This window comes from Panthera leo, chromosome F3 (genome assembly GCF_018350215.1).
Source record: "Panthera leo isolate Ple1 chromosome F3, P.leo_Ple1_pat1.1, whole genome shotgun sequence".
Classification (NCBI taxonomy): domain Eukaryota; kingdom Metazoa; phylum Chordata; class Mammalia; order Carnivora; family Felidae; genus Panthera; species Panthera leo.
In genome coordinates this window covers 60,268,397-60,280,265 of record NC_056696.1, presented here as the reverse complement: position 1 = coordinate 60,280,265, position 11,869 = coordinate 60,268,397, and the positions used below count along the sequence as shown (strand labels likewise).

The following is an 11,869-nucleotide window of genomic DNA, read 5'->3' as shown; positions in this document are numbered from 1 at the left end:
GGGTCATGATGTGGGTTCAAGCCCCACATCACGCTCTGTGCTGACAGCTCAGAGCCTGGAGCCTGCTTCAGATTCTGTGTCTCCCTCTCTCTCTGCCCCTCCTCCATTCGCATCTCTCTCCCTCTCAAAAATAAATTTAAAAAAAAAATTTTTTTTTAATTAAAAAAAAAGAAAGATGAGAATGAAATTAAACAGTGAAGTCAAAGCCAAACGTTCCTTGTGCTGAGTCTCATTCTGTTTTGCTTTGTTTCTGTTTCCTCTTGAACCACAACTAACATCACATCTGTCTGTATGGTTCTTCTGTGCCTGGCAGCCAAGCCCTTGGACGTGAACAAGGCTGGGGCAGTGGGGAAGTGAGTGAGCCAGGACCCCATCAAGACCGTTTCCCCTTCCTACCTGAGTCTCAAACGATGGTTTTCCAAGTTCCAGATGGTGATCATGATTGTTAAAAAGCAAGCATTATCCCTGTTAATGAGGATAATAAAACTGCACAATTCATAAGCACCAACAGCATATGGAGCACCCAACAAAACACAGATTTTCCCGGCATTATCAGGAAATGAAGTTTTCCACATCAGTGAATTTTCTAGAAAATTAGGGCTTACCTCTTTAGCGTCCATATTTTTTTCTGAAGATATTAACCATTTGGGATAGAAATATGCGTCAGATCTGTAGTACCCTTTCCTATCTTGCTAAACAGTTTGTCGAACATGACATACACCTTTTTTTTTTTCCTGGATGTCTCACTACGAACACGTGATGCCCACAGAAAGGGTGTGTCTCCCCTTACAACGATTCTGGGTCTTTACTGGGACAGACCACTTCACGTTGGCCTAGAAGCAGCTGTCCACCGGGCTCCCCGCCCTAGACGGCAAGTACCCTAAGTGAGAGCCAGAGCTTTCTATCCTTAAGCCGGTATCCCCTACAACCTTCCCATTCAAAAGGTGGTCCCCGGATAGCGAATCAGGTCCTCAGAACCGCAGACTCTCCGGCCCCTTCTCTGACCTGCTGAATGAATTAGATTCTGAATTTTAATAAGACCTTCAGATGATTCGCATGCACATTAAACGCGGAAAACTATTACCCTCCAGCTGTGCGTGCCAGCCTGGCCCTGGCCCCTCACTCATCACCTGCAGAGGCCTGTTAGAATCACGGGACACGGGGCCCTGTTTAGACCCCAAAACCAGAATTTCCCCCAGTGAAGCCCAGAAATCTATTTTTATCACACCCCAGGGGCAATTCTGATGTGCATCCGCATGGAGTATCCGGCCCCAGATTTTGCTCTCAGGAGGCACCCCAGTTTTCTCTCTCCACTCACATTCTTCATTTCAACTCTTCCTAACAAACCAAACCCACGAACTTTTTGCAAAGCGTTGTAGAGGCCGCCTCAAAACTGTACCATCATTCCTGTAGGTGGGGGGGAGGCGGGGCGGTCCACGGCGTCAGGCCCAAGCCTGAAGTTTGGCCGCGTCCTGTCATCAGTGCTCCGGCCTCATCAGGGACTTTGACCAAACCTCCTGGCGAACGCATCTCTCGCGGCTCGGGGAGCTTGAGTTTGCGTGGGGAGCCGCCTCCGCAGCCCGGCCCAGAGCTGCGCACCGCGGCGGCCGGGCGCGCCAGGGTCACGGACACTGGGGCTCCTGCAGACGTGTCCGCGGGGACGTCGCCTCCTGCGCGCCCGCCGGGGTCCCCTCTGCTCCGGGCATCTGGAGCCCGCGGGGAATGCGGCCACCTGAAGCCGGAACCGCCCCGGACCCCAGACCCCACCACCCAGATACCCCCCTCCCCGCGCGAAACCGCTCTCGCGCGTAACACACGTGGTCTTTATTAGTCTTCACTAAACTGAATGGAATTCTTGTCTTTGTGTCTCCTGGGTAGCCTGTCTCCTCCTGCACCAGCGAGCTGACAGGTGTTAGTTCTTTTTGTCTAAGCAGATACGATCCCGTTTCTAATTTTCTGACACGGTGGTTAAGATCTCCGGCTTTACTAAGTGAAAGAAGCCAGACACAAAAGGCCACGTATTGTATGATTGCATTTACATGAAATGTCCCGAAGAGACAAATCCTTAGAGATGGAAAGTGAGTTAGTGATTGCCGGGAGCTGGAGGGGGGCGGGGGAGTGGGGGGGTGCCTGCTAGCAGGTACCAAATTGCTTTTGGGGGGGTGGGGCGATGAAAATAAAATGTGCCATTAAAGAGTGGTGATGATTGTATCATCTTGTAAATATAATAAAAACCACTGATGGTACGCTTTAAAAGATAGAAATGTGAATTATAGCTCAATGTTTAAAAAGATCTGGGGCTTCAGAATCAGACCATCTGAGTTCAAATTCCACCCCTGCTGTATCCCAGCTGGGTTACCTTGGATAAGCTAATTAACCTCTTTGAGACCCAGCTGCATAGTGTATAAGGAAGGACGATAGGGGCGCCTGGGTGGCTCAGCGGCTGACTTCGGCTCAGGTCATGATCTCACAGTGTGTGAGTTCGAGCCCTGCGTCGGCTCTGTGCTGACAGCTCAGAGCCTGGAGCCTGCTTTGGATTCTGTGTCTCCCCCTCTCTCTTCCCTTCCTCTACTAGCACGCGCCTCTCTCTCTCAAAAATAAACATTAAAAAATTTAGGAAAAAAAAAGGATGATAAAAGTGCCTATATCATAGGTTTGTTGTGAGATTAAGATAATCTTTGTAATATGCCAGGTGCACTATAATAAATGCCAATAAATGTTCACGGCTAATTGTGAATCCAACCATTTTCAAATTTCAAAATGCATGAGATGGGGCACCTGGGTGGCTCAGTGGGTTAAGCATCCGACTCTTGGTTCCAGTTCAGGTCATGATCTCACAGTTTCTTGGGTTCGAGCACCACACAGCCTGCTTGGGATTCTCTGTTTCCCTCTCTCTCTACCCCTCCTCCTCTCTCTCTCTCTCTCTCTCTCTCTCTCAAAATAAATAAATAAACTTTTTTTAAAAATGCATGAGAATCACCTGGGGAGCTTGGTAAAATGAATGACCCTTAGATTTTCAGATTTATAAGCCTGGAGTGTGGCTCCATAATCAGCATTTTTAATAAGCCTTAACACTCTGATATAGATGGTCTGGAAATGATACTATAATAAATACTGTTCTATACTCTTGAAAAATGGAAAAATTGATACACAAATGTTTTAAGAATTATGTGTTAGCTTCCCACTTAGGATGTAGAAAACTGGAAAGAACATCACTCCTACCATTACACCAAGAAAAAGAAAAGTTGAATAATCTGCAAATTCACCTTTCTTGACCCATCAGAGATCTGGGACTGAAAGACAGTCAGCTAACCCCAAACCCAAGGAAACTACAGGAACCTCCAGAGAGAGACAAATATAAGCACTTGATTATCTGGGGCCCATGCCGCTGGACCCAGATAAGACTAATTCAGCTAAAAATCTCAACAAATTGGCACACCTGTGTGGGTCAGTCTGTTAAGCATCAGACTCTTGATTTTAGGTCAGGTCATGATTTCGCGGTTCATGTGATTGAGCCCCGTGTCGGGCTCTGCACTAAGAACATGGAGCCTGCTTGGAATTCTCTCACTCCCTCTCTCTCTGTCCCTCTCCAGCTCATGTGCACTCTCTCTCTCTCTCTCTCTCTCTCTCTCTCTCTCTCTCTCTCAAAAATAAATACATAAACAAAGAATAAAAATCAACAAAAATTTCAACAAATTGCTAAAGGCTGAGCTTAGACCAGCAAGAGGCTATAGAACCCCTTGGGACACAGACAAAGGCAAATTCACACCCTCTAGCAGGTTTTCCTCCACAGACCTCATTAAGGATACACAAAAAAGATGGAGAATAGGACACGAGTCTTCAGGCAGCATCCTACGCGCTGCAGGCCTGGGAGAAAGAAGTAGCAGACACTGTGGGAAATGTCTGGAATTCCACTTAGATTCTTATCTCCTATCAAATCTAGCTTGGAAATATTGGCAGAAGGGCAACAAACCCTGTCAGTCCTAGGACGCTGGTGAAAAGCTATTGTAGCTGGGGAAAGGTGGGGGAGCAGCTCTATAGTCTTGGGAAGGCGCAGGAATATGTTCTGGACCCAGACCTATAGTTAAAGGTAAAGGACAACCACTAAGAAAGCACCACCTCCAAGATGTAGAGACACAAGGCCTGGCTACAATGGAGACCTAATCAGAACATCAGAGAATGCTCCCCACCCCCCACCAGGCTAATAAGCATCTAGTAACTACTGATAGTACTCTACTGCTGAAAGAGGTGCAAAATCATGGTGAGAAACCCCCATGGAAGCACAGGGCAAAAGGAAGATCAACACCCAAGGGTAGAGCAGACACCATGGGGAGAAAACCTTCCAACAAACCAGCCACCACCCTAAACACCAGAGAAATTTAAAAATTTTTAATGTTTTTATTTATTTTTGAGACAGAGAGGCAGAGACAGAGGGAGACACAGAATCTGAAGCAGGCTCCAGACTCTGAGCTGTCAGCACAGAGCCTGGCACAGGACTCAAACTCATAGACCACAAGATCATGACCTAAACTGGTCAGACACTTAACCGACCGAGCCATCCAGGCGCCGAACACCAGAGGAGTTTAAAACTGTGTTAGAATGAAAGTAACCATAGCAACAACAAATCCCAAACTGGTTTTCAACTCTTAATTAGGCTGATTCAACCCTCCACACTAAATGCTAAGAATAGGAAAAAATGTCCATTTCCAGGGACAACTATTTAACTCAGTCTCTAATACCCTAGACAAGATGTCTGGCTTTCATCAAAAAATTACAAGGTATGCAAGGAAACAAGAACAACAAAAAAATTGTCAAGAGGCAAAGCAATCCATAGAACCAGACTCAGATGTTACACACATGTCAGAACCAACAAACAGGGAATTTTAAATACTTACGATTATTATGGTAAAAGGCTCTAGTGGAAAAAATGAAAAACATACATGATGAGATGGGTAACTTCCACTAAGAGAGAGAAACTGTAAAAAAGAATCAAATGAAAATGCTAGAAATGGAAACCATAGTCACAGAGATAAAGAATGTTTCCAATGGGCACATCATAGACTTGAAATGAATAAGGGAATTAATAAGTAAGTTTAAAGATAGGTCAATAGAAATTACCCAAAGGAAAACCCAAAGGAAAAAAGAGCCAAAAAAAAAAAAAAAAGGCACCCAAGAACTGTGGGACAATATTGAAGAGTCTAATATGCATATATTTGGGATCCCAGAAGAAGGAAACATGGCAGAAAAATATTTGAAGAAATAATGCATTTAAACTTATCTTCATTTATTCCATTTCCAGTGCTCTTCATTTCTTTGTGTAGATCCAAGAGCCTGTCTGGTATCATTTTTATTTTCTTGAGGAAATTCCTTTAACATTTATTGTACTTCTAGGTCTGCTAAAAGTAAATTAGTTCAGTTTTTATTTGTCCAATGAGATTTTTTTATTTCTTCCTAATCTCCAAAAGATATTTTTGCTGGGTATGGAATTCTGGGTTGACATTTTCTTCTTTCAGAAATGTAAGAATTCTACTCCATTGTCTTCTGGCTTGTATAGTTTGTGATGAGAAGTCTGCCATAACTTTTATCTAAGTGCAACGTGTCTTTTTTTTCTCAGGGGCCTTCAAGAATATCTCTTGGCTTGAGGTGCCTGGGTAGGTCAGTCAGTAAATCATTCAACTCGGTTTCAGTTCAGGTCATGATCTCACAGTTCATGGGTTTGAGCCCTATATCGGGCTCTGTGCTAAAGCATGGAGCCTCCTTGGGATTCTGTCTCCCTCTCTCTGCCCCTCCCCTGCTTGCTCTTTCTCTCTTTCTCTCTTTCTCTCTCTCTATCTCTCTCTCTCTCTCAAAAATAAATAAACATCTAAAAAAATAATATCTCTTGGCTTTTAACATTTTGAATGATATGTATAGATGTGTTTGTGTTTTGGTATTTATGCTGTTTGGTGTTCTCTGTTGGTGTTCTCTCAGCTTCTTAGATCTGTGGTTTGGTGTTTTAATTTTGGACCTACCTTTGGTTGTTGGGAGGGTGTAATTTTTAAGCTGAGAACTGACAAATGAGTAGGTCTCAGCCAGAAAAAGAATGGTTGAGAAGGGGGTTTCAGAAAAGAAGATTCTGAACAGGTGGAAGAAATAGCATGATTAATGGCCTATAGATGAGAGATCCTCACATTAAAAAAAATAAAAGGGTGAATGGGAAGGTATAGCAGATAAGGCTGGAGAGACAGAGGATACATTTTGGAAGACTGTGTAACACACATTAACCATCTATCCTTAGGGTAAACATTGAAGGGTTTTAAGCAGAGGAGTGACATAATCAGATTTAAATTCTTAAATTCCTAATTGTCGTCCCACCTACTGACAGGAGAGTATATTTGTGCAAAATGTCTTAGATCCAATGGTCTACACATGTCCTTGGATAGAGTCTCAAGCTATGGGCTTTTCTGTCCCATCTTCCTTTGTTACGTCTTCCATCACCTACCACATACCTCCTAGTCTCCTTGCAAAACTTACCTATACTATGGTCCATTCATTTGAGTCTTGTTAAGTATTTATCAATATCCTCTTTTCTCCATACAGTTATATTATATTTACCAGCCTTCTTTATTATTAGATGTGGCCATGTGCCAGAGTTCTGGCCAATATGAGCAAGAAATAAACTTTTTCCTACATCACCAAGATTTAGGGGTACTTAGTCACAGCATTTAGCCTACTCTGACAAATACATGAAGTAACTATCTAGTTACAAAGAAACTAATGTTTAGATGACTAGTAAATTCCTTGGGTCCATATATTATTTTGTTAAAGTATCATATTTTACATAGAAGGATTAGAACAGATAAGTAAAAGTTTGTGTATTCTGCAACTCACGCAACATTGAGGGCCTCACACTTTACCAGTCTACCTCTAGGAAGCCCCTGACAACACTCCTGGGATTCATGCTTTTAATTAAGCATGGTGTAGAACAACAGAAAGTGCCTTGATTTTATAGCAGGAAAGCCAATATTCCAGTTCCTATGATCCATGTGGCCTCATATAAGTTGCTGACCTCTTTGGTGTCCATGTTTTAATCTGTAAAAGCAGGAATAATACCAGGGTAAAGGATGACACTGACAGGATTAAGCAAGGCCACATCTGTGTGGTAGATTGCTACTTCACTTATATCTACAGCCTTTCCTAGGTGATTCTGCAGCTGCTCTAACAAAAAGAATGGAGCACAGTCCCCCACACCTTGACACCGAGTTCAGCCCTGTGACTTCCTCTGGCCAGTATAGGAGTAAATGAGGCCTCGCAAGTTTCTACTTGCTCTCTTTTGCCTCTTCTATCACCCTCTCTGCCACGGGAGGACATGCCTGGGGTAGCTTGTTGAAAGCTAGGAGACACCCAAGTCACCTCAGCTTGAGGCCATCCTAGATCAACCGACAGCCAGCCAATGTCCAGCTATGTGAGCAAGCCTAGACAAGACCGCAAAGCTACAGACATGTGAGCAATAAACACTCGTCGTATGGCACTGACATTGCAGGGCTCTTTGTTATGTGGCATCATTGTGGCAACAGATAACCAATAGAGTCTGTGAGATTAAGTCCCCACAAACTGTAAAGTACTACACAAATGTAAAGTATTAAAGCTCATGAAAATTATATATATTATATAATTATGCTTATATAATTATATACTATTTAATTATATATTTATATACTTTATATGTATATTTGTATGTTATATAGTGATATATATATTTATATGTTATATATAAATATATATCTTTCTGAGCTTTAATAATTATATAATATATATACATTTTATATATGAATCAAACATAATAATAATTTATATTTTTAATATATTTTAGTATATTATATAGTTACATTGTATATAATTTGTGTGTGTGTGTGTGTGTGTGTGTGTGTGTGTGTGTAGCCAAGGACTCCATTGGTCTATGAGATATTAGAGCTTATTGAAAAAATTCATTAAGTCCTTATTTAGAGAGTCATGGAATCAAAGTTTGAGTTGGACAGAACCTTGGAGATTGTCTCATCTACCCTTCTACCTGTGTATGGAGACTCTTCTCCATATTGATTCCCTTTCCGGGTACCAACAGATTTGTGTCCTCTAGCCCCTCTATGCTGGGACATCCTTACATCCTTCTCTGTCTCTAGCAATACCTGTGTGGACAACCCAGGAGGCTCTAGGTCCATCCTTCTCACTTGGCCATTCCCCTGTCTTGATGTCTGTGGCTGATGCTCTGGTCATGCTGTGATTTACAATTTTTCCAGATGCCTTCAACATGCAGCCACTTGCCAAAGTAAAAGTTGCTAATGCCGTATCATTGATCACATGTTCCTGCATATTGCATTAATCTAAAAGACCCAGCTTAATGCACACAAGGACACCCTCTCTGAGTATTGAAGGGCTGGTCCACAAAAGCTCATAAAATAGGCATCCTCCGGATTTCCAAAGGAATGGAAAGCCACAAGAATAAATTGGAAGAGAAATCGGGCAAGCTGTTTTTTATTTTCTAAAGGAAGGAAGAAATTATTTAGCCTGATTCAGGGCTCTTTCAGGCACCTCACACATTATTATCGCTGAACAAATGCTTATTATTCTTCTTAGCAATGAGGTAAGCCGAGATGGACCTTTTCTTCCCTAAAAGGAATCAGGAGTACTTCCAAGTCCCATTTCTGCATCCTAAATGCTATCTTCACCTTAGCAGCCGAAGGATCTTTTCTTCCTCTAACCTAGAAGGCAGGAGGCAGAGTGCCTGTCTAGAAAAATGACAAATCAGACATGACATACATACAGACCTATTACTTCTGTCATATTTCTCCTCTTAACTTTTCTCAGCAATTAAGGTTTCCATGAGCTTCCCACTCCTTTTCAAATCCTGCTCGTGAGGCAGTTGTAATTAAATTCCCTTGATTTCCCAGTGCTGCTTCTTTGTAAAATAACTTGATCTTAGAAAAGTTCCCTTTCTAAATTTCCCCGCACACCCTTTCCTGACCTGGACTGTGATGGTGTTCGAAATCTTTTCCTTTCTTCTGTATCTAAACTTAGGTCAAGCACTGCATCCTCCAGGAAGTCTTCCCTGATGGCCTAACCCAGCTTCATTTGGATGCCCTCTCTCTGGACTCCCATAACCATCTCTATATCCCTCTATCCAATTTACCATGCTGTCTTTTAGTCATCGGTAGGTATCCTTATTGTCTCCCATGCTTGGCCTGCGCACAGAGGACAGGGTCATGCCTCAGTTGCTTTTCATCCAGGGAGCCAGACTTTCCAGTAGAATTCAGAAAGAGAAACACTGACCAGTAGCTGATGTGCCCTCATGGCAACTATTTCGTTCCCCTTGACACTATGCTCCACGTGCTGAGCCTAAATCAAACATTGCCTTTGTTCCTGCCTTGTTAGCGTCACAAAGATAATTTACCTGGGGGTGAGCATCATGGAATCTTCTGAAATCATCAAACTATCAAATAACTTTTTGCTACCTGGTCTGGGGGCAGATTTATACTAAGCACTATGGGGGGGAGGGGGTAGATAATAAGGAAATAGAAAACTAGGTCTCAGACAATAAGAAATATATTATCTAATTGAAGATTCAAATGTATGCATATAAAACACTAACGTTGCATCAGAGAATATGAGTGCAAATAAATTACATACACATTAGCAGTGAGAGGAGAAATTCAGAGAGGGAGAGAGTGCAGGAAAAGGAGGAAAGTTGGAAGGGCTTTTGAGGCAGCTTTGCAAACGATGCTAGGGGCGCCTGGGTGGCTCAGTCAGTGAAACAACCCGGTCTTAATTTCAGCTCAGGTCATGATCTCACGGTTTGTGAGTTCGAGCACCGCGCGGGGTTCTGTGCTGACAGTGAGGAACCTGCTTGGGATTCTCTCTCTCTCAGCCCCTCCCCACGCACCCCCCCCCCTCAAAATGAACAAACAAATATTAAAAAAAAAAAAAAAGAAGCTAGACTCAGGTCTTGAAGAAGAGTAGGATCTCAGGAGAGGGGAGAGGACAGGGTGCGGCCTTTGGAAGGAACAACATAAACAAAGGTTCAAAGGCAGGATCGGTGCAGTCTGTTTAGATTTGGAGAATCACGAGTAGACGTGCGTGGCTTGGATGAAGGCCCTTGATGAGGAATAATGGGAAATTAGGTTCCAAAGCCAGACCATATTATCTTGATTTTCCCCCCAATAAAAAGAACCGCCTAAGTCACCTACTTTTAAAAGGCCCCATCAAATCCACGTCCTGAACAGGAAATGTGCACTTAGCAGGGAATGTGCAGTGTTACTATAGCTCAGCCACCACCAATTACTCTCTTCAAGAGAACCGTGTTAACTCTTGACTAACCAAAGTGTGTTTCTCTGGTCTGTGCTCTCCCTAATTCAACCAACCAGTACATCTTGTACACCCACTGCTTCCTGCTCTCTGTACGAAACTCCCTAAGTCACTCAAAAATGAAGGAGACAGAACTCCTAACTCCAAAGAACGTATTTTCGTCTTATTTTCCTTCTTCCACACTTCTCTCTCTGCTACCATTTTTTAGGGGCAGTATCCTTTTAGGGGCTCCATCAGACTCCAGACCTCCTGTAATTAAACACATTTGAAACATGCTGGTAGGTTTGAAAAGAGAGGAAAGAAGAAAGCAAGTCAATAAATAATTTGGGGGTGAAATGCTTACATCTGGAGAGCCTTCCTTAGGATGTTAGGTCTTCAGCTAGCCTCTCCTCTCAGTGGTTAAGAATTGGCTCTATCTGCCAGCAACCTTCTTTTGTATCTCCCTCCGATGAGAAATAAGAGATCTCTCTTCTTGTCTAAATGAGGAGAGGAAATCGTGGCCACGCCAGGATAACACAGTCCAACTCACCCTTCTGAGTCTGACTTTGACCAGCCCCCAGGCCAGCTCCAAAACAGCACAGCATGGCTGGAAAACCCTCCCTCTCAACATGCCAGGCCATGTGTCTCCTATCATTCAAATAATTCCTGAAATCCCAACCGCTCTGTGGTCCTTCAGGACTCCAGAGACAAATAACTGTTTCCCCTCATCACACACTACTCATGAAAGGCTTTGGCCACTTTCCCTGATGGATCAGCACCCCCACCCCCATATAGAATGAATTCTCCTTTGCTCCGTACCCATAAACATATGGGCCCTTGAATCATACTTATTATAAACAGCCTACGTTTGAACTCCTCTGTGGCACCCTACAACCTCTCTGTGGGTCCAGTAGTCTTGGGTTTGTTGGGATCTTCGGAGCCAGCCCTGTCAGTGTTGTTTTCATAAGTGGACTGGAACAAGACCAGACCAAACAAGCATTCACACATGATTTTCTCACTTAAAAACAACTGCAAAAACCAACACTCCTATGGCATTTATAAAATGCTTTCGTGTCCATGACCTGTTTTCTTCTTCAACCTAACCCTGCAAAGTAGGATTTCCTTTACCCTCTATGAATAAAGAAATGGATGTTAAAACAGGTTAAGTAACTTGCCTTTGGTCAATAAGTGGGGCCCAGAAAACTATTTGAAATGAGCTCCTTCTAGATTCTTCACCTGACACCATAAAACAAAATAAATATTGGACAGATTAAAGACTTAACAAATAAAACTATGAACAAAAGGGGAAAAAATGAAGATTTTGCCTGATCTCTGGATGAAGAAAGATTTTTTTAGGCATAAAAACACTGGAAGAAATCAAAAAAGGAAACATTAGATTAGTCTACACAAAAATGTAAACCTTTGGGGGCACCTGGGTGGTTCAGTCGGTTGAGCATCCTACTCTCGATTTCGGCTCAAGTCGTGATCCTGGGGTCCTGGGATCGAGCCCTGCATCAGGCTTTGCACCGGGTGTGGATCCTGCTTGAGATTC

General features: G+C 43.0%; 1 long non-coding RNA gene across 2 annotated transcripts; it reads right to left on the bottom strand.

Moving 5' to 3' along the window:
* Positions 1-8,495: 8,495 nt before the first annotated feature.
* On the bottom strand, positions 8,496-11,791 carry LOC122211772. 2 transcript variants are annotated; one of them, XR_006198824.1, is made up of 3 exons: positions 11,750-11,791; positions 10,682-10,814; positions 8,496-8,765 (listed from the first exon to the last, which is right to left on the bottom strand). It is a non-coding gene; the product is annotated as an uncharacterized LOC122211772 (long non-coding RNA). The 2 variants fall into 2 exon arrangements; XR_006198823.1 differs by lacking the exon at positions 8,496-8,765 and adding an exon at positions 10,481-10,587.
* Between the last annotated feature and the right edge of the window lie 78 nt (positions 11,792-11,869).